Source organism: Meriones unguiculatus, chromosome X, assembly GCF_030254825.1.
Source record: "Meriones unguiculatus strain TT.TT164.6M chromosome X, Bangor_MerUng_6.1, whole genome shotgun sequence".
In the NCBI taxonomy this organism is placed as follows: Eukaryota; Metazoa; Chordata; class Mammalia; order Rodentia; family Muridae; genus Meriones; species Meriones unguiculatus.
Genome location: NC_083369.1, coordinates 33571316 through 33593089, shown reverse-complemented (window position 1 = coordinate 33593089; position 21774 = coordinate 33571316). Strand labels below are relative to the sequence as shown.

At 37.0% G+C, this 21774-nt stretch overlaps 1 protein-coding gene across 2 annotated transcripts in view; it reads left to right on the top strand.

Moving 5' to 3' along the window:
- Shroom4 (shroom family member 4) overlaps positions 1–21774 on the top strand; it is a 220990-nt gene that overhangs the window by 35410 nt on the left and 163806 nt on the right. Inside the window, exon 1 of one of the 2 annotated variants that reach the window (XM_060375750.1) lies at positions 18434–18886. The exons of the other annotated variant lie outside the window; for it this stretch is intronic. The gene's annotated coding sequence lies outside the window, so the exon portion shown is untranslated. Of the gene's footprint in view, positions 1–18433; positions 18887–21774 lie in introns of those variants that run through there. 2 annotated transcript variants of the gene reach the window in all.

The following is a 21774-nucleotide window of genomic DNA, read 5'->3' as shown; positions in this document are numbered from 1 at the left end:
AGTATACTATATTTTGTCTTCTGTAAAAATAAGGGTAGGATAGGTGGGTAGCTACATGATAAAGTAATTGCTGAGAATGATGTCCTGGGCTCCATCCTCAGCACTGGTAAACAAACAAACAGAAAATAAGGGTATATTCTTTGGTTCGGTGGCTTGCATCTGCAACCTCAGCACTTAGAAGGCTGACACAAGATGATTTCTGAGAGTTTGAGGCTGTCCTGGGATATATAGTGAATTCCACCACAGCCCAGGAAATAATGTGAGACAAAACATTCATCCCCTGAAAAAAGTAAAAGAAAAAGAAAGACTACTCTAAATCTTTCTGAGTGATTTGTGAGAACTCAGTGATATTATTGTATGTTACCTTTTCAGCACACAGTATATCATAAACACAGTTGTGACATGATTATTATTAATGGCCTAAATTTTGAAATATGATTGACAGATTTTTGGAAGAACTTCCTATCTCTTTGTACATTTAACTTACAACAGCTTTTTGAGGTGACTGTAATTAATACCTCCACTTCAGAGATGGAAAAATTGAGGTATGTCCTGATTAAGGTACAGGCCTAAGGTCACACAGTTGAAAAATATTAGGAAGTGATGTTTGATCTCAGACTGGAAGCTTCCAGGTTCCATAGGCCTAATGCCTATGTTGAAATTAAGTCAGTTTATGACATCTCATTTACTTTTTTATGATTTGATTCTTCAGCTGAGACCGAAGAAGAAAATATTTTATATGTTACATTTAGCCACAACTAGATCATGATTATTGCATAATGCCACAGGTACAAGGAAAAAGTCCAGTTGGGACTATTTTGGATACAAGCCAGGTATCTCTCTTAAAGATTATCTTGGTGATTTGATAGTGACAGAAGTTTTACATTTATTAAGAGACATATTCTCAAAAGTGACCTAAACTTCCATAATTTTCCTATTGTCCCCTGTCAGAGATAATCTTTATTTCTGCCCTTTTGGCTCCAATGGATAGAAAAACTATTAAACTAGTTTACTTGGACCTCTGTCTCATTCTCTTTGTAGCTTCAGCTTGACTGTTTACTTCTTCTTCCACTTGGGTATCATGGTTCAGATGTTTCTAAGAAGATGCCTTTATGCTCAAGAGAGCTAAGGCTACTTTTAAACATGGTCATTGAAAGAATTTTTAGTTGCTTAGAACTTAGTGAGTGCCTCATTCATGGTAGTATTTGGCATAGAACAAGCGAAAGATACTCTAAGAGAGTAAATGGACAACATACATGAGAGTCATAAGTACAACCTAGAATGGATAAATCTGCCAGTTGAATACTTTATCAACTTCTGGAACCTGCTAGCAGAGTCGAACGGTTCTTGAGTCGAGAATGAGGATTGAAAGAAAAATTAATAAACCAATAGATAACACTTGGGATCTTTCCTAGAGGGCTCTAGTAGACACTAGTCACCTTACTTTATTTCAATAATCCCTTTTTAAGTTAGAGCAAAAGCACCTCAGCACAATGAATGAAGTCACAGGGAAATCAAAACATCTTTACCTTGCCCACCTGTCTGTGTTATCCTCACACAAAGAAAAACGTGTGAACTTAACAAGACATCCCCCCTGCTGTCTCAAACAAACAGAGACAGACTTAGTAGCTTATCATTGACTCCATTGAAGGCCAAGGTGAGAGCAGTTTTTTCTGGTGAAATCTAAACAACAAAGCAGCTTGGCAGACCAGCGGCTCCCAACAGGTCTCTCTTTTTATGTTTTAAAAATTGACCATAACTGAAGAGCTATGGAGTAGAAGGTTGTCTTAGGTTGTCTCTCTTAAAAGATATATTCTTACCCATAATTGGTATGTGAATTCCATCATTCATGCCCTGTCTTATGTTGAATATTCTGAAGAGAGATCTTAACTATCTTTGACTACCAACCTCCACTAGGGTAGACACTGGGGTTTAATCTTATGCAGATCAACTCAGCTTTAACATTTTAAAAGGCCTTCATGAAGGTTTTAATTGTCACTGGTAGGAGACATGATCCTAATAAGACTTAGCCAAGTCCAAATAACACTCAGTAAAAGTGCCTTAAAAAGATGACCCCTTATCCAAATACCAAGCCTGAGAAACATTCACAGAAACCATAATAAAAGGCTGTCGAACTATTATAACCTATTGTCCATTTGAAAGCTTAGAAACAGTTTTAGTTTACATTGATGCCAAGCAATATTAAAGTTTGAATCTTGTATAAAAACATTAACATTTCCAAACATCAAAGCATAAGGAGAATTTGCATAGGTAGTTAAAGGGCCTCCCAAGAGTTTCAGTGGCAAGAGACCCAAATATAGGTCTCCTGAAAACCAGAATCAGACCAAAGTCCCATAGTCAGTCCTCTTTTTCATTCTTCCTGATTTTGTTGAGAATTGTCCTGATTGTCAGATCAATCAAGTCTAGTCACATTGTATCTATGAGGTTTCTCTGCAAAAGATCTTCTCCCAGGAGCAGAATAAAACAAAGTTGGGTCAGGAGCATAAGCCCAATATAGATTTCCGTTCACCATCAGACAGAATTCACCATGGTCAGCAGCAGGAACTTCTTCCTTCTGGGGAACAACTCCTGCAAATTGAACCAGCCTTTCTGGGATCCACCTGGCTTCTTCTGCATCCGGTGGAAAAACACAAACATGCCCTCTTCCCCATAGTAATACAAGGCTGGGGCACTGCCATATTCCAGTAATCAGATCTTTCCATTTTACTTGGGCATAATTATCTTTGGTATTAGGCTGCCTTAATCAGTCAGCCTTAGAACGACCTTGTATATTCACATTCAAAAAATTAAAAATAAAGAGAGCATGATTAAGATAATTCTGTGGTGTTTGGGGATATAACTCCCCCTTTTTTATTTTCTGCAATTGGTTCCTAAGAGATCCATGGGCATGCTTAACAATTCCTTGGCCTTGAGGATTATATGGGATACCTTTTTTATGACTTACATTGATTTGCACACAAAAACGCTGAAAAACTTGACTAATATATGCAGTACCTTTATCAGTCTTTATAATGGAAGGAATACCAATTGTAGCAAAACACTTTAAGCAATGACTTATAATGTGTTTGGGTGTTGCCATGATAAATCCTGAAAAAGTATCAATTGTTACATGAACATATTTTAGTTTTCTAAATTCTGGGATATGAGTAACATCCATTTGCCACAAATGATTTGGAGTTAATCCTCTAGGATTGACACCATATTGAGGTACATTAAAATGTTCAAGACAAGAAGAACATAATCTTAAAATTTGTCTAGTGGCTTTTCTGGTAATATTAAATTGCTTTCTTAAGCTCTGACTATTTTGATGATATAAGGCATGAGATTATTGAGCCAATTCTTGTTGAGTTAATCTGACTAAGGGTGTGGCTTGATATACTAAATCATTTCCTAAAGTTAGAGGTCCAGAAAGTCCTGAATGAGCTCTAATATGCCTTATATAACAAGGCTGCACATGGCTCTGACTACTTTGTTGTATCTCTCTAAATAGATCTGGTATTTGCTTATTAGCCGTATCAACATATGTTATAGTCTCTAGGACTTGCAAAGACTTAGCAATATAATGGCTATCAGTGTACAAGTTGAAAGAGGAAGAAGACATATTTTTAAAGACTGCATCTATAGCTGGTAATTCTACAACTTGAGCTGAGGCTGGCAATGTTTGCAAAACAAAAGTTTGTCCCTGCAGTACATATACAGCTTTTTCATTTGGAGCTCCATCTGTGAATACTGTTGGAACGTGAGGTAATGGCTTTTGTTTAATTATTTTGGGAAATACAAAAGCATGTTCATTGACAAACTGAAGTAATTTATCTTTTGGATAATGATTGTCAATACATCCTAAATAATGAACAAAAGCTATGGCCCAAGAATTTGCATTTTGAAATAACCAGTCTACTTGTTGTTTGGTAAAAGGCACTCCAATTAAGGAGGGCTCTCTACCAAAATACTTGTAAGATTCTTTGTGAGGCATTTGAACTAAACTAGCCATTGCTTCATAATATGGTTGATAGAATTTGCACAGGAGACACAGGCAAGTGCAACCATAATAATGGTCCTTCTTGCTACAGTACAGCAGTTAGAGTATGAACAGTAGCCAAAATATATGCACCCCACTCTTTTGAATAATCAATATGTTGAACAGGGTTAATAGCTATTTTTATCTTTTACAGAGCATCACGAGCTGCTTTGGTAAGTTTTCTTTTTGACAAAGGTTCAGCCTCTCCTTTTAAGATGTCAAATGTGGTGTCAGCTCTCCTGTAGTTAATTTCAAATGGGGTCTAAGTCAATTAATATCATCTAACAACTTTTGAAAATCATTTAAAGTTTTCAGGTTGTCTTTCCTTAATTGAATTTTTTGAGGCATAATAGTCTGAGGGTATAATTTATATCCCAAATACAAATAAGGTGGCTCTGTCTGCACCTTTTCTGGTGCAACTACTAAACCTTGATCCTTCAAAGCTTGTTGTAAGTGTGCAAAAGCACTTAATAAAATCCCTTCATCTTATGAGCCAATAAAATGTCATCCGTATAATGAATAATATACACAGAAGAATATGCTTGTCTCATTTTAAAAACAGCTTGAGCCATAAATTTTTGACATAAGGTTGGACTATTTGCTATACCTTAAGGTAATACAAGCCATTGATACCTCTTCATAAGTTTTTTTTAAATTTACTGATGGTACACTAAAAGCAAATCTTTTATAGTCTTGAGGAACAAGAGGAATAGTATAAAAACAATCTTTTAAATCTAGTATAATTTTAAAAGTATCTCTAGGTATAGCAGAAGGGGTAGGCAATCCAGGTTGCACGGCTCCCATTAACTCCACGGTCTCATTTAGTTTTCTGGGATCTTGTAAAAGTCTCCATTTTTCTGATTTCTTTTTTATAAAAAAAAATAAGGGAGTTCCAAGGTGAGTTTGATGGAGTAATATGGCCACTAGCAAGCTGTTTCCTGTGCTGTTTGGCAGCTTTAATTCTCTCAAGGGAAAGAGGCCACTGATCTACCCACACAGAAATATCTGCTTTTCGTGTTATTGGATCTGCATGGGCTATAGGTTGTTCAGTGACCTCCTCTAAAAATGACCCAACCCCTTTTTAAAATTTCTTGAGGTAGGCGTTAATGGCTGAGCTATGCCTTGTCCAGATTTTCCCAATTCTGAATTTGGTAAATGTCCTTAATTAAGCATCTGATTGGTAACTACATTACTAGGACTGTAAAGATACACTCCCATGTTACTCATCACATCTTTGCCCGAAAGATTAACAGGAAGGCCAGGAACAATATATGGTTTAAAGGTTCCTCATGTCCTTCCTCATCCTTTCAAGTTAATTCATCACTACTTTGTTTGGGACATTGGCTTTGTCCTATCCCTTGTAAATGTATAATAGAGGATTGTTTAGGCCAATGCCTAGGCCACTGATCAGCAGTTAAGACCAAGATATCACCTCCTGTGTCCAATAGCCCTGTAAATTTTCTTCCATTAATTTGTAACACTAGTTCAGGTCGATTGGGACTGATAGCTTGTACCCAATAAGTACCAGAGGATCCAAAAGCTGCATCTCTTCTCCTCTCCTTCTTCCATTTGTGTCTGAACTTGGGAAAGCAATATTAATTGGGCTATTCTTTGACCTTGTTTTTACAGAAATTCCGTTTGGAGAGTATATCATAATTTTTATTTCTCCTTCATAATTTGCATCAGTTACTACAGGAGCTACTAAAATTCCCTGCATAGTTGTACCAACTAATAATAATCCTATAGTCCCCCTAGGTAATCGACTATAAACTCCTGTAGGTAGGTCCTGCATCCCCATTTCAGGAGTCAATACTGTGTAGGTGGAGGAACTGAGGTCCAGTCTTGCACTACCTGCTGTTGCTCTACAGAGGTCCTGAATGGATTTCCTTGCTGAGGGACCAAGTTCTGTAATGCCTTACAACATTGTTGTGGGACCTAGGGCTGGCCCCTTTTCCAGTTTCCATGCATTAAAGGGTTTCCTGCAGCATCTCTTTTAAACTTACAGTCATTAGCCCAATGCTTTCCTCTTTTACATCTTGGGCATAGACCAGGTTTCTTTTGACTCCTTTCTTACTAGCATTAGGACAATTTTTTCTTTGATGTCCCATTTGCCCACAACCATAACAACTTCCAGACACTCCATTCTTTGGGCCTTTCTGTTGCTGAAATAATGCCTCTTTAACAGTCTTCCCTTGTAGGGAGGCAGTTATAACCACTTCTTCAGTATAAGATGGCCTGATGTCAGAGCATAACCTAATATATTCAGAAGTATTTCCTTTCTTCCTAAAGGGTCTCAAAGGCACTTGGCAAGCACTGTTAGCATTTTCATAGGCCAATTGTTTTACTAAAAACACTCCAGAATCTATATCACCCACCAGTCTGCTTGATGCCTGCATTAATCTTGCTACAAAAACTTCAAATAATTCATCAGGTCCCTGGCAGATTTTAGACAAATCCTCCACCTATCTACCTGTTTGTGGAAGTTTATTCCAGGCCTTTCAGGCAGCAGTACTTTCTTTAGCATAAATGGCCATATCAAAATCCAATTGCTGTCTTGTTTCCCTGTAGAATCCTTCCCCAGCAAGCATGTCATAAGGTGTAGGAACTCGCTGAGCTCGATTGCCAGTGCTCTGCAAATTCTAACTTCCATAATAAATGATCTCTTCCTGATAAACATGGTCTTGCTAATTGTTTCCAGTCCCCTGGGCAAGGGCCTCAGTAGATAAGGACTCCAACAAAGCTTCAGTAAAAGGCACTGTATATGTACTATATAATGCAATACTTACAGGTTAAGAAAGTTGACATATTGAAGATTTTGACCTAATTATATATATATTCTGGAATTATTGTTGAACAATATCATAGAAAAATCAGTTAAAACTTGGCATGCTGCTCCTAGAGGCATGAGGTACCTCTAGGAGCCTCTATAAGAATTCTCTGTGTGAGTCTGAATAAGTATTAATATGATCTATTAATATGACCAGAAATGTTGTTCTTGATGCCTGGCAGAAGATGAGGATAGGTAGCAAAAACAAAAGGTGATCTGGTTCAGAGACTATTATAGAAATTTGGGAAGTAAGAGGGTGAAGGCTTAGAGTGTGATTATGATAGTGGAAATGGGCAATAAGACCTGGCTGGAAGAGAGGTCAGTTACCACAAACCACCAGATATGCAGCACTTACAATTTCCTCAAGAGCTCTGAGGTGAAAGGCACTCTAAAGGTTGAAGTCACTTTCACATCTATCATTTTGTTTCATCAGCACAGGAAATGTGGGAGATTGGTAGATACTTGTTTTACAAATGAAATTATGTAACAGAAACTTAAATTGTGGCTGAGAAAAGCCTAAGTGCATTTGACAAGGTATGGCATAAGAGATTAGAACTGTTCATTTTGACCTTTATAGGTTTTTTAAATCATTAAAATAGTAAAATATTTACATATAAAAGTAACTTATATTTAAGCTTATACTACACAGTCATTTTATCTTTATCCTATCCTCCAATTCTCCTGTTTAATTAATTATGGCTGTTTGTCCTTGTCATTAGAAATTGTTTTAAAACTTAATTTTAAATTACTTTTTAGTAGCCCATCATGTAGGTGCATCATACTTTAATTTACCAGTTCCATGAAATCAGTCATTTATGGGTTTTTCTTTCTTTTTTTTTTTTTTTTGTATTGCTATCAGAATAAAAATGTGGAGGACATCTTTAAGTATATATCCCATCCAAGCACTGGATAATTTACCTGAAGCCTTGGCAAGTCCTTAAAAACACTCATTTACAACTGGCTGATTTAATGTTTCAGTAAAGGATCAGGTCAGCAAAGGGCTTAAGGAGGGTACTCAGGCATTTCTTGCCAGGATTAGCAAGTGAACTCTTACTGGGCCTCCTAGCTCAGGAAGTCATCTCTTGGAACATTCAGCTTCAGTGTACTATTAATCTTCAGTCTCCTTACACTGATTCCTCAGTAAAAGATGTGACTTTTCTTTGGGCTCTCAACTAAGGTGGAGGTAAACTGGGAAGAAACAAAGGAAGAAGAAAAGGAAGATCCCAGTTACTGCATGTGACAGGTTTTTGTTCTTTGGGGAAAGAGAAGAGAAATATGGGAAAATTAAGAGCTTGAACCAAAACACTGGCTTATACAGCTTGAAAGTTTTCAGGAAAAAGTGGCTATATTGCTGCTATAATGAAGAATTTCACTGTCTCTTTTTTGCTAATCAACATTTCTATGGTTATATGAATCTATAGGTAGAGAGAGCTCACATGACATTCTGTCATTAATTTTTCATGAGATCATGGGATTCCCATTTTATCTGTTAATTGAAGATAATAATATAGATTTTATGGAAACATTCGGCTTTGTACAAATAATCTCAGCCACTAAGTGCTTAATGCTGTACCTTACATACAGTTATGTTCAGTAAATGCTATCTATATAGTATTATTATTATGACTATCATTATATATTTAAATAAAAGATTAAGTTGTGCATATATATTTATATATAGTTGAATATATAATATTTAATATGCTGTTATAGAAATATATTTTAATAATATGCCATATGCCATTCAATACATTTATAGAAATATATTAGTGACATTTATAAATGTACAATGTTATATAAGATTTATGTTATAGTATATTTAGTTCTTTTATATTTAGTTATATGTTTATATATGCTATATATGTAAATATACATGTAAATATATGTTATATATTTAATTATATTATATTTAGTTATATGTTAACACACATTATATATCTGTTCCAATCTTTTATTTAAATGCATAATAGTCATAGTTACATATGTAAAATGTAAATACATATGAAAAGATATATTTATTGTAAAATATGTAGAAATGTAATAGCATCCAAAGGTTCAATTCTGACTGGCTCTACCCTTGAAAAGATGCTTTTCTCTGGGACTAGCACACATTACTCCCTTCTGCCTTCCACATCCAGTGTTCTGGGCCTGGTTTCTACACTACTCATACTATTGAGCAGTGTGAATTGAAGAGTACAGGCTTTGAAGCCACAGGAACCTGGGCTCTAGGACAGAAAGTTCTGCTTCCTACACAGGCATCCCTGAGCAATTTCTGGAAGCAACTTCCTTTGTCTTAGTCTCCTTTCTCATCAAATGGCTGTTATGCTTACGTTTCAGAATGATTGGAAGGACAATCAGAGGAGATAAGTTACTCTGTTTCAGTTTGGCCCATTATTGAGAGGAAAATATTCGTTACTTTTCTTTTCTGACTGGCATTTCTGCCTTCCTTTTCTTCTACCACACCCTTCAGTACTTCCCCTACCTGAGCAAGGGACCAGGGTTCTTATATCTCATACTTTGATGATGCCTGGTTCCTAACAATACCTCTTTTGCCTTGATATCTGAGCCAGCTTTTGGTCTTTCAGCATAAGTAAGCAAAACATTCAGAATTGTACTCTCCAGATATTCTATTCCTTCTACCTTCCTTTCACCTTGTCTCCTGAATGTGGCATTTCTTTTTGTTTACTAGCCTCTAGACTTCAACATGACTTTGATAAGAGAGATTTTTTTTGTGACAAAGCTCAATATTTTTCTGAGTTTTGAAGTTATTGTTCCTGAAGGCCAGTCTATTTATTGTTTAACATTCCCTTCAACACCTGCTTTAAAAAAGCAAAAACAAAAACAAAACCTCCCACTTAATCTTCTCTGTTGATTATCAACTTTTTGTGCACTTCTGGGATAGAACCTAGGACTTCATGCATACTAGGCAAGAACTCTTATTACTGAACTACATGCCTAGAACTTTAGCTCAAGGCACCCTGTGGAAGAGGAAACAGAAAGAGAATAAGAACCAGAAGAGATGGAAGACACTGGGAGAACGAAGCCTTCTGAAATAACCTAGTAAACCTCATATGAACTCACAGAGATGGAAGCACCAAAGCACAGGCTTTGCACAGCTCCTCTGTCCTTATAATATGGCTTCCAGTTTAGCGTTTTCATGGCATTCCTGAGTGTACAAACAAGTATGTCTCTGATTCTTGTGCCTTCTCTTGGGTTCTTTTCTTTCTGTTGGTTTCTCTTGTCCAACTTCAATGTGGTAGTTTTTGTTTCATCTTATATTTTATTATTTTTTAAAAATGAATGAATGAATGCAAACCTAGCAAGTAGGGTAAAGGTTAACAACTAAACTGTCACTTGTACTTTAGGAGATGGGAAATTAGTTTTCTATGATAGAGTGACAATGGGTATACCAACCACTCCATGATAGGCTTTATATTCAAGAGTAAGTAGTTGAGCGGCATAAAATGGACTTTACAGTTGTTTTGTATGTTTTTGTTTGGTTGCAGTTTGGATTTTTTGTTTGTTTTCTTTTTTTTAACTTTTAATAATTACACTTTATTCACTTTATATCCCCCCTCTTCCCCTCCCAATCCTACCTCCTCTCCCCCTTCTTTATGCATGCCCCTCCCCAAGTTCATTGATAGGGGAGGTCCCCCTCTCCTTCCTTCTGATCTTGTTTTCTCTTTGTGTGTTGTTTTATTTAGTTTTCTTGGTTTTTTGAGGGAATTTATCATTATATTGTATTATTTGTTTTTTGAGGAAGAACTTAAATTTGGGTGGGTATAAAGTGGGAGAGAACCTGGAAGGACTTAGGAGAAAGGAAGAATATGATCAAAATATATTTAAAAGTTTTTAACTTTTAAAAGTTTTTAACTTTTAAAAGTTTTTAACTTTTAAATAAGAAAAAAGATCTTATACAATTAAAAAAAAACCTCTTTCAAATTTGTTTGGAAATCTTTTTTGGCTACCTGGTAGGCCTACGAAATGGACAGAAACATGAAGGACAACTGTTGTATGAGTTCTTCGGGAGAGATACAACCCAGATAGGATACTAATGACAGATAGAAGGAGTTATTCTACCCAAGCTTAGCTTAGTGAACTGGTAAGTTTCTCCAGGTTCCTTCCAGCACATGGAAGATTCAAAGGCAGCTGCAGCATGGGAGAGCCCACACTAGCATAGGTGACAACTCAAGAAAACTGTAACCTCTGTTCTTCCTGCAGGATTGTTCCACACAGCTTGGCCTCTTAGAGTGTCTCCTCTCCGTCCACAATTATTACTGCTTATCTAACACTGGCCAGGGTCCTTGTGAATCTTCTAAGATTTTTGAACTTTCTGAGGCTTCTAATTTTTTTTTACACCCTGATCTTTTTTTTCTTTTTTTATTAATGACAATTTATTTATTTACTCAATCTTAAGGAAGCCTTCCTTAAGGAAAGAATGTTTCAAGTAGAAAATATCTACACAGTAGTCATAGACCTTGTGGGGAAGTACTTCCATGATCTATTCTGTCCTCCATGGTCTCTGATCTTCTCGTTATTCAGAGCTCTAGTCTTAAGTCCTAGGTGACCTTTTCTGAGATTCAAGTGGAATACAGCATCATTTGGACATGTCAACATGAACATCATTATTTGACAGCATTCTGAGATTGTAAGGAAGTTGAAATGTTTGCTTGCTTCAGTGTGAAGTTTGTACTTAGTGACAGGGAAGCGGTGCTCTAGCACCGTATATCATCTCCAAGAATGTAGTTTCTCTAAGTTCTCAGACTGGGAATTCAAGGAGACAACTGATCTTCGTTTGGACACTGTGCACCTTGAAGGCCTCCATCACCAAAAAGATGTTCTTTTGTACTGTACTTTCTTGCTTGTATTCAGTCTCAAGAGAAGGATAACATTGTTTTGGAATAGGTTAATTTCTTTAAGCTTAGCTTTGATGGTGCCACTTTTATGTTCACTACTTTCTTGGGACAGCCTTCAAGCCCATTACCTATGATCTTTCTTGCTCATTGTGACCAGGCTATTGCTTTATGTAAAATATAATTATTTATAAGAATAGAAATGTCTTTCATGAAGCATGTAAAGAACATAAGCCTTGGTATAATTCAGAAATGACTTTATACAGTGGCTTTGTCACACTGAAGCAGTAGGAACCACAGTTCTCTGAACTGTTACCTGGAAAATAGGTACCTCTGTGATAGGGGTATTTGAATATACTAAGACAATGTCTATCATTTGTTAGATATGTACTACATCATCGTTAACTGACCTACCCTTTAGTTACTAAAATTAACATACAAGGTAACCAAATATGAATTGAAATTACCATCAACCAATCATTGAACTGAAAGATACACCTGTGTACAGAACCTTATACAATAATTTATTAAGTTTGTGGGCTGGGTTAAGGAAAGGGAAAAAGAAAGTACTTATGTAGGTACCTGAGTAATCAAACATTCTTGCCTCTAAGAGGATTGTCAACTTTCCCATAGTAAATAGGGGATGTGTGGAGAATTCTGGCCGCTTTGTTCATTAGATTTGTTCTAGTTTGTTTTCATATTAATTCTTACCTTTAACAGATTTATAGTTGTAAAAACTTGTATTGTATATAAAGCACTGAGCCTTGTGCCTGTCACAGCCAGTAAGGGTGTGCTAAAATATTAACTGCCACTTTTTTTTTGTAGCAGAAATACTAACACACACAGATACATACAGACAGATAAACATCTATGTACATACCTGTATATACATGCACATATATTACATATATTTATTATATATACACACACACTGTGCTTATAACATGCAGGAAGGATTCGTCCATGTATTTTTCTATCACCATGTTTCTAGCTGTGAACCTTTGGTCACCATGAATATTTTACCCTAGAATTTGCTTCCAGGTCAGCTTTACAGGAGAGCAGGTCTGTTATGCTACACCACTGGAGACCAGATTACACCACTGGAGGCAGGGAGGGAGATGGCCTTACTCACCTTTATGCCCCTGCAGTTCCTGGCTTAGTACTAAATACTTAGTGAAAGAATGGATGAACAGAGGAAGAAAAGATATTAATCAAACTATGAGAAATCTTACTATAATGGAATCAAAATATAAGTATACTTAATTAACATCATAGTAAATAGTAGTAATTATTCAATAAGTGTTGGCTATTCTTACTGTTGCCCCAGCATATTTCAGCTCCTTTTCAAAATGAATATAGCTTCATTTTAAAAAAATCTCATTAAAAGCAGTAATGTTTGTTGTTTTGATATTAATTTAGATAATACATAAAAATTTAAAGAAAACTGGCCACCTTTCTATTTCTTATATTCATATTTAGTAGCATGTGTCTATTTTATACTTTACTCCTACATATTATACATATATTAATAACAAAATATTAAATACATTGTTTCATAGTTCATGATTTCACACTTAACAGTATGTTATAGAATAATTTTTGTCTATATTCTATGTAATAATTTCAGGTAGTTCACAGCATCACATTTTATAAATGCTATAATTGGCATTTAATTTGAATCTAATGTTTGGTTAACTATAAACATTGTTAAAAATTGCCATTTGTATACATATATATTTATATCCTTACTGGGTTATTTTACTAGGAGAAAGTTGAAGGCTTAGTTTTTTTCAATTACTATGAAATGCATATAGACAAAAACATGCATACAATTACTGTGTATTTAAAAGGATACACATCTTCACTCCCTCCACCAACCTGCCAAGGTGAAGAAATACTTGTAAACTTAAAGAGAGACAGTTGCTTTTTTTTCCTAGTTTCACAACTGGTCTTTTGAAAAAAATATTTTTTCTTCTGCTCTTGCCATCATTGGTGACTGTCTTCTCTCCTTGATTACAAGTGGTTTGTGACTTGGACCAAAATAAAGCCATGTGATTTCTAATGTTAATCCATAGATGGCTGAGCAGTGAAAGACAGTTACTTTTAAATATGGCTGCTTCCATGCAAATTTTCAAACCTGTTTTCAGGCAAAATCAAATTCTAGAAAAAATAAAGCACAAGCTGTTCAGAGCTTCTTAGATCTGAGCTCTGCTCCATTGTAAGTGGTCACTGCTAGACGGTAGGACCGGACATGGCCTGAAGGACTGGCTACTTCCTCTTTGTGTGTAGTAGTAGGAACAGTGTAGCAGAATGAGACTTTTTTCTGTGTTTTATTGTGAGATAGGGTCTCATGTAACCCAAGTTAACCCTAAACTCACTATATGGCTGAGGACAATCTTGAATGCCTGATCCTAATCCTTCTTGTTCCACATCGAAAGTACTGGGATTGCAGGGTTCCAGCACCTCTCCCAGCTAAGAAAGATGTTTTAAGGGAAGCTTGTAAGATAGCGTCCTGTTCTTTGGCCACACCTTCAGTAAAGATGCTCAAATTTCTAGGGACCCTGGCAATCCTCAGGTCTCTGGAAGATTAACTCACCCATCCATTCTTCTGGCTTCTTTTCCTCCTCCTCTTCCTCTTCCTTGTTTTCCTCTTCCTCCTCCTTCTTTAGCAGCCAGAGTGACTCCTGAGTTTAACTTTTCTATAAGCATAGCCAAAGAAGGGAAATATATGTTGAGAAGTCTTGAATCTGGATCTCCTCATCTAACAGGCTACATTCTCTGACTTCAAAGGCTGGGCACCGTTTCAGGAATGATGCTGTTGGCCTCTGCTGGAAGGTGGGGCCAGGTGTAGGAATGCAAACAGATTGTGAGGCCTGTATGAGGCAAATAGGCAGAATATGTGACCACATAGGGGTGCAGATGCCTGTGTGCTTTGGCAACATTCCACCTTACAAAGGGTACTCCTGGCAGGAATGTTTTCTCTGATTTGTGTCAGTGAGTAGGACTTGTTTAAATGTCTAAGTCTAAATTGGTGATGTTCTCCATAAGCAATAATAAGCATGGAAGTAATTTATTCCAGGACCGTGAGTGTATTACTGTCAAATAACTTGCGTACTATACTGATGGGGCCTGTTGACCCTTAAACGGTTTCCTGAGTTCTCTATGAATCCGTTCTCTCCTGTCCTAGCAGATTACTTGTCACTGTTCAATGGTTAAGTATATGCTGCCTGCCGTGAAAAATAGCTCTGTAGAGATTTTAGACTTATTCTTTCTCCTCTTTACTCAGTTCTCCAGCTCACTGGTCTGTGAAATTTCACCAGGCCTCTACAGTCTATTTCCCTTCTCTTCTGTTTGTAAGTAAACCGATGTGCATACTTTTTCATGTGTTTACCTGCATATCTAGGTACACATTCTTGGCTCCCTAAGGCTATCTGGAAGTCTTTGGCTACAGTATATGGGTATGCATGTGGAAAGGCATATGCGCTTTGTCAGGAAGTTTGAAGTGCAGTAGGGCAGACCTGGGGGCAGAGAGGTGTCAGGCTAGAGGACAGTAATTTTTTAATATAATTTTTTATTTATTATGATTTATTCACTTTGTATCCCAGCTGTAGCCCACATCATCTTCCCTTCCTAATCCTGTCCTCCATCTATCCCTCATCTCCTCCCTGCCCCTTCCCTGGTCCACTGATAGCCCTCCTTCCCTTCCACCAGACCCTAGCCTATCAGGTCTCATCAGGACAATCCTGATGGAGGACAGTAATTAACCGCTCTTTTAGATAGGTTTCCATAAAGCTTTAATTGAATTGTGTCTCTGAAGAACAGGAAGCTCATCCTCCATTGGTGAGGGGGGGCAAAAAAAGAAGATTCTACTGTCTGTGTGAGAAAATGTCTTCATCCCCTCTCTTCTCCTTCAGATAACTACTTCAGTGTCCAGATTCTAAAAGGACTTTCTAGTTAGGAAAAATTGGGGTGTGAGGTGTACAAATGAACTTCAGAAAAACAGTGGTTTAAAAATTTTATAATTAATTTTTTGAAATTATAATTACTTTATTTTCTTCACTTCCCTTCCTTCCCTCCAAACTCTCTCATGTACCCCTTTTCCTCTCTCTTTTTCCTCTCTCAAGTTCATGATCCCTTTAATTGTTACTCTATAGAGAGAGAACACATTCTTTTTTTAATTTTATTTTATTAATTACACTTTATTCACTTTCTATTCCCCCATAAGCCCCTCCCTCCTCCCCTCCCAGTCTCACCCTCCCTCCCCCTTCTTCACACATGCCCCTCCCCAAGTCTACTCATAAGGGAGGTCCTCCTTTCTTTCCTTCTGATCTTAGTCTATCAGATTACATCAGGAGTGGCTGCATTGTCATCTTTTGTGGTAAGGCTGCTCCCCCCTGGAGAACACATTCTTAAATGTGTAAGTATAATCTACACAGTCTGTTTAATGTTACATTGTGCATATGACCTCAGAGCTGACCACTTGATAGCAGATAACTGACTGATGGGCAAAGATTTAAATGGATTCTTATCCTCTTCTCCAACTCTTCTAGACTCTATTCCCTTTGAAAGTACTTTCTTCTTCGATTTTCGTTTCCATCCTTGGCCTACAGAGCAGAGAGACATAATGCCTGGTGAATGAAATATTAAAGCAGGAGGAGACAAGCTTGTTGAGTTTGTTGATGGTCCTGCAGACTCCCAAGTAACACTCCAGGAAGGAAGGATCTGGAAGGGAGGTTTTGTGTCCAGAACTAGTGCTAGACAAGGGGCCTGCCCTCCCCACTCATGGAGTAATTGGCAGAATGGCTAGAACAAGTAAATGATTGTGCCATAATTATTTTATGACCTGAGGGCATGGCAGTTGTATCCCTGCCAGTCTGCTAGCTGCCACCAGGACAGATATGCCTCATAAAAGCCTAAGCAACAAGGCTATATTCTGTGGGCCTGCAAAGCCAGATGACTCAGGCCTATGAACTGAGAGCTAGTGTGTTAACATTTCCTGAAGTGACCTTTTCTATTTTCATTTTATGCAAAAGTAACCTTTATATCTATTACAATTGTTAATCCTTGCTTTGACTTAATTGTAATGATGTTCCCTCTCTCTTTCTCCCTTCTTTCATCTCTTTCCACCTCTGTTACTTCTGTTTTCTTTCTTTCTTCTCTTCCTTCCTTTCCTCCTCCCTCCCATCTCTAGCCCCCCTTTCCTCTTAGTTTTCTTTTCCTCCACTCTCCTTTTTCCCTCTCCCCCTCCCTTATTTTTCCTTTGTTTTGGGAGAACAGACTAGAATTCATTTGGTCCACTGTGTGACAGTATTTGAAAGCATTCCCTTCTGGATCTGCTCAGGAAATGGCTGAGCCAACATCCCCAGGTCTCATTCCCCTGCCCCATTGCTGGTATGATTGCTCTCCAAATATTCTCTTCTAGTTTCTGGAGAGTTCAAGAAACCTAACTTTCTAATGAGAAATCTATCAACCTGCCAACCTAATTCATATAAATGTTTACCAGACTGTTGGTGCCAGACCGCAGCAGATCTGGATTCTGGAAAAGGTTTTGCTGCTAAGGATCTGTGAGTTCTTTCCTTTCCTGCCCATCAACCAGCACTGCATGTTTATTTCAGATGCTCAGCACATGGGAATCAGTACACCAGTTAAAGCTGAGTTGATAGTACAGAAACTGTGTGCTGATCAAAGCACTAAGCAGCCCATGTTTGTAGGTAAAGGAAAAGAGCTCAGGATTCATGAACAGTGCTTTTACATAGAAGAAAGAAATGGATTCACAGAATGATCAAATTAAAGCATTGCTCTTATTTTGCAATTTCTTTCAGAGCTCTTAAGATACTTGTTTCCAAAAGCAAACAGCAATTTCAACACCCAGCCTTTTCTAGGGAGTAGATCTCAGGTGGAGGATCTGTGGGGTTTTTGTTTATTTTTTTGTTTATCTCTTTGCTATCAAGGCCAAGTTTTCACAGCTTAAATTTCTTTCAAATGTTTGATGTTGTTGGTTATACTATTCTCTTTTACATTCCCACCAAGAGTGAAAGGTCTTCCTTCCATTTGTTTCTCATTGCCTTTAATGTTTACACTGACTTCTTTGGTGGGGCTGGTGTCCAGGTCTTTCAAAAATGTATAGCTCTAAGGTGATTGTGGGAGAGTTTATGTCTGTCCTGCTTTGATTTTAGTCTTGAAGCAACTCTAAGATCTAACACTTTGTTTTAAAAATATAAGTTTGAGATTGTGTCCCCAAAGAGAATTTGTAAGATGGTGAAATGTTCATGTATTTGTAAAAGTCAAGCACATTATTTTGAAACAATAATATGTTTAATAAACTAAACAGATATCCATTAAAATGTATTTTAGTTCATAACAGACAAATGAGTATGGGTATAATAAGTGGATTTATTGTGGCTTTTTCTCTTTATTTCTTACATGGACACATCTATTCTCAGTAATACTAATTTATAGAGGCTGATGCTGTCTTTCCTGACTAGATGTGTTTCTGGATGAAAATATTTACATTATGAACAGAAGAATTTTATTAAAGTACTTCATGGTCATGCAAAACAAACACTTTTGCTAAGAACCTACAATTCAAGCAAACCATTTTCAGTAGTGCCTTGCTTATCTTGAAACTGATAACACACCTTGGACCACAGTAATAGTTTAAAAAGAAAAAAAAATGCCTTGGCATTTGGAAATAGCTGCCACAATGCCTGTGGTATAGGAGGAGCGAAGTTTGTGTCCTGACCTCAGAGAAACTCACTGACACTTTTCCTTCCTCCCTTCCTTCCTTTCTGTCTTTCCTTCCTTCCTTCTTTCCCTTCCTTCCTTCCTTCTTTCCCTTCCTTCCTTCCTTCCTTCCTTCCTTCCTTCCTTCCTTCCTTCCTTCCTTCCTTCCTTCTTTCCCTTCCTTCCTTCTTTCCCTTCCTTCCTTCCTTCCTTCCTTCCTTCCTTCCTTTCTTTCTTTCTTTCTTTCTTTCTTTCTTTCTTCTTTCTTTCCTTTCCTCATTCTTTCTCTTCTTTCTTTTATCCCTTCTTCTTATCTATCTTATCCCCTAACCTTTCCTTCCTAATTTCTTTGCAGTCTGCATTTTTGAAGCAAGGCTTGCCTCTGTTGCCCAGGCTGGCCTTGAACTTCTGGACTTATACTATCCTCCCACCTTAGACTCCCAGGTAGGTTGGACTGTAGGTGCCTGCCACTGATCCTATTTTCCTGGAAGCCTATTAGGGAGCCTGTTACTTTTTTAGTTATAGCAGAATCAAATCAAGGAATTAGAATTGGGGGTAGCATATTGGGTAGGTTTGGGGAGGTAGCATATTATAAAAATATGTACAGTCAAAGCTGAGTGAGGACAACTAGTATGGGTATACCACAAAAGCAAAGACAAGCAATTTAGAAGAGGTAAAGAGCTTTCTTTGTTAAGACTCAAGACTGTGATATTAATATTCCTGTCAGATTTTGCTTAGGCATTTTTACTATTACTTGGCATTTTAAGCTATTAAAAATTTGCATTTATAAACCATGGTGTTATGGATAATGTTGCTATAAAAATTGTGTTTGTTTTGTTGAAAGCTATTGCTTTCTGCTATCTTACCAGAAATGTATTAACTAGACCAAAAGGTAAAGCTGTTCTCTTGTTGCTGTTACATGTTGCCACATTATATCTCCAAATGCTATACTGTCTAAAAGTGCCTGCTTGCACAGAACTCTGACACACTGAGTGTTATCATTTTAACATCTTTGATAGTTTGATAGGTTAGGAAGTACAGTGTCCATTTGTTCCTTTTTAATTTCTTTAACAAGGCTTTTCATTTTAAATGCCTATATTTACTGTCTCTTCATTCTGTCATTTTCTTTCATCACTTTTCAAGAAAGTCTGGACATTGATCTTGTTTATTTTTATCCATTCCTTATATTTTGAGCAGTCAAATTTTTAGTGTATATTTGTCACACATTTTTCCAATTTTATTGTTTTCATTTTATGTGTGCTTTATCATCTTTCACTATGGAAAAGTGTTCTCTTTTACATTTATGTATTCAAACACATCCATCCTGTCTGTGACGTTTCTTTCATTTTTCAATATTCAAAAATTTACCACTCCTCGACAGATGGGACAAATATGTGATTCTGTCTTCTCTATTCCCCCAGGGTGTTTTCTTTTCCTTTTTTTTTTTTGTATTTAATTCCTGGGTCCATCTGGAATTTATTTAAGTATATGGTATGAGGTATGGATCTAAAGTACAACCTCCATACTAATATCCAAATGTTTTAGCAATTCAATTTGGCAAATACTGCTTGAACTCTTCCTGTATGCTAAGCATTGTACTAAGTACCATGACAGTCAACCCCCCATTAAATGAAGCGAAGTCCATGCTCTCTAAGTCTCTGCTGTCTCTGTTTCCTGTCTCTGTCTCTTTGTCTGTCTGTCTTTTTTCCCCTTTCTTTCTCCCTTTCTCCCTTCCTCCTTCCCATTTCTCTTTGTGCATGTTTTTCTCATTCTCTCTCTTCCTTTCTATCATTCTCCTAACAGAAACACAGTAGTCACTGTAATAATTTATGTATTTATGTAACTATAATAAAGCACAGAGAAAATTATGATAGGTTTCATTAGGAAGGATAGGAGCAGGAAATGGAGGTATAGCTCATAGGTAGAATGCTTGCTTAGTATGCACGAAGCTACGGGTTTGCTTTCTGGTATACCCCCTAACACACACACACACACACACACACACACACACACGGTACCATACAGAAGCTGTGAGAATATAACAGATTGTGAGATTCTACCCAAATGAAATAAGTAAAAGATTCAAAATAAACATGACATTTATGATGTATTCTGGTGGCAAGATTTCATTCATTCAAACAATCACACAGTAAATATTCTACTGGAACTTGTACTGGGAACTCAAGAGAAAAACACAAAAAAACAAAAAACACAGTCCCTGTCTTCAAGGACCTTTCCAATGAGCCAGACAGAGTGATAATGGTGAGGAAACATAGCAGTGAAAATAGTAGAGACAGAAATGTAAGGACCTCTCACATCTTAAGTGAAATAATGCGTTCAAATGCAGGTTATGAATTTGAATAGTCATTTCTTCAAACAATATATACTAATAACCAATAAGCACATGAATAGCTACTCAGCATCATTACTTATTAAGGAAATTGAGTCAGAAACACTACAATAACATTTTCACATATTTAAAATTGTTATGATGAAAAAACTAAAGCTGAGTATTGTTGACTGGTGGAATATTAAAATTAGAAGTCTTTCACACATTGCTGGTGTAGATATGGAATGGTAAACTTTCTTGGAAGAGAATTGGCACTTCTTCAGAATGTTAAATGCAAAGTTACAATGCTGTGGTTTGACTCTGAAATGTCTTTTGACAAACTTTCAATGTTTGGTTCTTAGCTGGTAATGTTTGCGTGTGTGTGTGTGTGTGTGTGTGTGTGTGTGTGTGTGTGTGTGTGTTAGAGGAAACTTTTGGAGGTCTGAACTAAATACAGAAACTAAGTAATCAGAACTAGCCCAGTACATGGCCTCTTTCTTTCTGTCTGCTTATTGTCTACCGTGAGGTAAGTATCCTCTGTTACATGCTCCAGTCTCTATGATGTTCTTATTTACCGTTGGCCTAGAATCAATGACACCAAAGACAGTGGCCTGTAACATCCAAAACTGAAAGCCACAAGAAATGTCCCCTACTTTAATTTGTTATGGCAGGTATTTTATGAAAGCAACAAAGGGCTAGCTGACACAGAAATTTGGTATGAGCATTGGAGTTCTTGCTAACCTGTGAAAGAAATTTGGGACTCAGATGATCAGAGTGCAAATAGGAGTGGTGACTGTGAGGACTGTGCTCATGAACTTTCAAATGGGAACAATATCATAATTGGGAATTGGAATAAAGTCCTCGTGTTTCACTCTGTGAAAATATCTTGTCTCCATTTTATCCTTGGCTTGAGACTTTGTGTAAGACTCAATTAGGAAAAGATTTGGAAATGCAGTTTGGTAAGAAAAGGAGGTGGTTTAAAGTTGCTAATAGGAAGGTTGTG